General features: G+C 37.5%; 1 long non-coding RNA gene across 1 annotated transcript; it reads right to left on the minus strand.

Annotated features, from left to right (window-relative positions):
• Nucleotides 1-764: 764 nt before the first annotated feature.
• Nucleotides 765-4,179, minus strand: LOC134615847 (uncharacterized). Its single transcript, XR_010091364.1, has 3 exons — nt 4,155-4,179; nt 3,333-3,411; nt 765-1,529 (listed from the first exon to the last, which is right to left on the minus strand). It is a non-coding gene; the product is annotated as an uncharacterized LOC134615847 (long non-coding RNA).
• Between the last annotated feature and the right edge of the window lie 411 nt (nt 4,180-4,590).

Below are 4,590 nucleotides of genomic sequence, written 5' to 3' on the forward strand. Positions count from 1 at the left end.
GCAGAATATATAACGGTATACTTTGTTGATAAATGTAAAATTCACAATAAAGAATCATAAATCTGTTCATGGTAACTCATGTAAAAGCAACAAACATTCTATTAACCTGATTACAGTTTTGCATTGTAAAATACAGTGAAACTGTATAAAATAAATATTAAAAAGTTGAATATTACGGTAAAATACTGGCAGCTGTGGTTGCCAGAATTTCACCGTGGAAAATATAGTGATAATGCAGAATACATAACGGTATACTTTGTTGATAAATGTAAAATTCACAATAAAGAATCATAAACCTGTTCATGGTAACTCATGTAAAAGCAACAAACATTCCATTAACCTGATTACAGTTTTGCATTGTAAAATACAGTGAAACTGTATAAAATAAATATTAAAAAGTTGAATATTACGGTAAAATACTGGCAGCTGTGGTTGCCAGAATTTCACCGTGGAAAATATAGTGATAATGCAGAATACATAACGGTATACTTGTTGATAAATATCAAATTCACAGTGAACTTTGGTTTTTGTGCAATTATTACATTGAAATTAAAAACTAATATAAAGTAAACCAGTTAAAATACATTTTAATAAGCCTGTTTACCATCTCCTATTGACAAAGCACAGAAGAGCTGTATAATACAAAACATGCCTTTTTATTTAAAAGTTCATATTTACACGAAATTATTGGCAGCTGTTGCAGACAGAATGTCGTCTAAAAAAATTAAGGTCCAACAAATGAGGTAATACACATAATAGGGCTAACTGGCATAAAACTTACATTCTTTGACTTTTTGTCATAATTTGCTAGAAACATTAATACAAACCAGTAGAGACAATGATTAAATTAAATAGTTAACATCCATCCATCCATTCGCTTCCACTTATCCTTTTTCAGGGTCGCAGCGCTGGAACCTATCCCAGCTGTCATAGGGCGAGAGGCGGGGTACACCCTGGACAAGTCGCCAGTCTGTCACAGGGCTAACACACAGGGACAGACAACCATTCGCACTCACATTTACACCTATGGGCAATTTGGATTAATCAATTAACCTATCCCCACAAACTCCATGTCTTTGGACGGTGGGAGGAAGCCAGAGTACTCGGAGGGAACCCACACAAACATGGGGAGAACATGCAAACTCCACACAGAAAGACCCCGGCCTGATGGTGGAATTGAACTCAGGACCTTCTTGCTGTGCAGCAACAGTGCTAACCACCGTGCTGCCTTAAACAATTCATACTTAATAATCAAATTAATGACTAAAAAGGCACTGATCTAATTAATATCAAACTTAATACAACCAAAAACAAATAAGTACATAATAAACAGTCAAACAAAATTTAAAACACTTGATACTTGCAGTGGTTGGCAAAGTTTCTTTTTATCCAGATTGATAGTAGAGGGCTTTCAAAACAGTCTCTGACGGTGTCTGAGGAACTGGAACAGGTTTTGGATTCAATGTGCTGGAGGACTGGCATGTTGTTCTTCAGATGCTCGGTGTAGATTAGCGTTCTTTCCTTGCAGTCTGAAAGCAAATACAAAGCACAATAAAGCAAACTGCCCATTTCAAAAGCAAATATACAATCTTACATCTAATAGAGCTCACACAATTAATCGTATAATGATTTACAATTGTGATGCATTGCAATGCGGACGTAAAGCATTCTTAATCCATTCAGAAGAAACTAATCGATTATTAAATACAGTCCCGATCAAAAGTTTAAGACCACTTGAAAAATGGCACAAAAAAAAAAAAAATCATCTTTTGCATGGTTGGATCTTAACAAGGTTCCAACAACATGCAACAAGCAGAAATGGCAATGAGACAAAACATTTAACTTACATTTCACAAACTTAAACTGGGACAGGCTGTTTTACAGCTGATCAAATGTTTAGGACCACATGCCTTTAAAAGGCCAAATCTGTGGAAAACTGTGGATTCGTTGTCATTTTCTGTCAGGTAGTCAGACTGTCAGGATGTTCTGATGGCAAAAGCAAAAAAACTTTCCTTGTTGAACATGGTCGGCTTGTTGAACTGCATAAGTAGGGTCTCTCACAGCGTGCCATCGCTGCTGAGGTGGGATGCAGTTAAGACGGTCATTTCTTAAATAATCCTGGGGGTTATGGAACAAAAACGTGAAGTGGAAGACCTAAAAAATCCTCAACCCAAATTAAGGCCATTAGTGGTGCCGATTACACCCCCATAACCATCAAATGGCATCTGAGACTGAAGGGCTTCAAAAACTAATCCTCTGCGTCTTTCCCTGATCTAAATCCAACTATGAATGGACAAGTTTCAGACAGTAGACACCCTTCGTGTGGCCATCTTCACCACTCGGAGAAATGTTCCCACTCACCTCATGGAAATGCTTGCATGAAATGATCAACAAGAACAGCGGACCTATTAATTATGGAGTTCAAGTTTGGAACTTTCTGTTTTGGGGGTTTACCCATGTTTTCTGGAGGTGTGGTCCTAAACTTTTGATCAGCTGTAAAACAGCCTGTTTCAGTTTAAGCGTTGTTTTTAATAAATTGCATGCTCAAAAAATGTTTTGCCTCACTCCTATTTCTTCTTGTTGCATGTTGAAGCTGTACTTGGAACCTTCTTAAGATCCAACCATGCAAAATATGATTTTTTGCCATTTTTCAAATTGTCTAAAACTTTTGATCAGGACTGTACAACCTAAAAATAACAGCAATTTGTTTTCTTCAGCCACATACATCACAGTGGACCAACAAGTGCAGCCTGTGTTCAGACAAGTTTTGAGCTATAAAAAAGTAGCTTATATGTAACCTCCTTTATTTGTTGATGAAAAGAAACAAACTGAAATGAAGTTATCATGATGCACTGGGAAAAAAATTATATTTTTCAGCGCAAAATGTCTGTAGTTTTCTAATAACATCTCTGTTACTGAGCCTCACAGGTCCTTTTCTTCTGCTGCTGCTTCGCACATGCGCGATTGGATGCAGTGGGGCAAAAATCATCTGCTCCATCTTCCATTCCACCACGTCATCAATCATGAGAAGCAACAGCCTTAAAAAGTTCCAGTTTTATATTAACTGTGCTGAGAGTTTGTTTGAGGACTGATCTCACACGGCTTTGAAGAGGTATCAAAGTCAGAGTATTTAAACTGTTTGATGCTTCAATTCAGAATGGAGTAGGTGAACCATTCTTTTTTTTTTTCACAAAAAACAGCGCAACATCATATGACAAAATGCCATAAAATCTTGTGTCCTAATCAAAATGGCAAACCTGGCTGACAGATGTGAAAATATTATAAACAGTTGAAAACTGACTCAAACTTTACTCCTTCTATATCTGGTGTACCTTCAGTCTTGAGGTGTTCAACAGGAGAGTTGTACATCTCTATGGTGCATTCTGCTCCACACTGATTTGGATCACCACCCTGAAAAACAGATTGTGTCATTAAACAGTATCTACAGAAATGCTGTGTACGACTAAAGCAGAAGCCACCAGTGCAATGTGAGCCCAAATTATCTCCAGCATGCAAAACAAGGTTCCTTTAACTACAGTTTTATCTATTTAATTCCATAACCTAAAGGATTAACAACTTCAAACGCATTTTGGTATAGCAGTAGTTTGAAACATAATGGATTTTGGTAAAATTACTACTTTTGAATATCTGACCACCACTAATGTCACACAGTACATCTGATAAAGACTCTGCTGATTCCTCACCTGTTACACATTTCTGGATCCCTTGACCGCCTCACAAAGCTTGGAAATACCCTCATCAGATAATGTTGTTTCAGTTTTAAGAAGTGTAGTGAGCTTATTCAGAGTATATGACTGACCCAACTCATATTTTTTTTTAAATTTCCTCTACAATGGTCAGGATGGCAGAAGCAGGTCGCAATGAAATACATAACCCCTCAGTGACTTCACTGACTTGGCACAGAAATCAAAAAGGAACACTGTCTTTAGCTGCTCCTGGTAAATTAAACTGGTGTTTGTTTCACAGTAAAGCTAGCTAAAATCTTCAACCTGCTGCATTAGCATGAACTTTCCAGAAAACTAAACAGGACTGAAGGCGAAGCCTGTAACAGAGGAACGCTTTCAATGCAAAAAGAAAACTAAGCGAACTATGGTTACAGCTGATATACGTTTCAAGTCTAATGATATACTTACATTGAAAGAGAAGGTTGTTGGTTCGCAGGGTGCTGCTGGGCTCCCTTGCTGAGCAGGACTCTGTCTGGACCAGGTCTGGACCGTTAGAAGTGGCGCTATCTTCTTCTTCGTTGGTTTGGTTTTAAATATTTGGCGCTTCCAAGGAGTATTGGTGCCCTCTGCTGTTGCAGTACCTCAAAGTCAGACAGCTATTTCTGACAACATAGTACCCGCCTCGTCTAAGTTTATATATATATGTGTGTGTGACGGTTTAGACACGTGATGCATTTTCTCCCAAACGTGCATGGACTTTAAGGAAACTGATTGTTACAGCTTTTATAATACATTTGTTGACTGCTCTTGACCTTGCAAACTACAACAATTTATTAACATTATTTCATTATTTTTTTGTATTTCATTTTGATCCATTAATTTTAATTTCAGAAGGTGGTATCAC

Source organism: Pelmatolapia mariae, linkage group LG3_W (assembly GCF_036321145.2).
Source record: "Pelmatolapia mariae isolate MD_Pm_ZW linkage group LG3_W, Pm_UMD_F_2, whole genome shotgun sequence".
Taxonomy (NCBI): domain Eukaryota; kingdom Metazoa; phylum Chordata; class Actinopteri; order Cichliformes; family Cichlidae; genus Pelmatolapia; species Pelmatolapia mariae.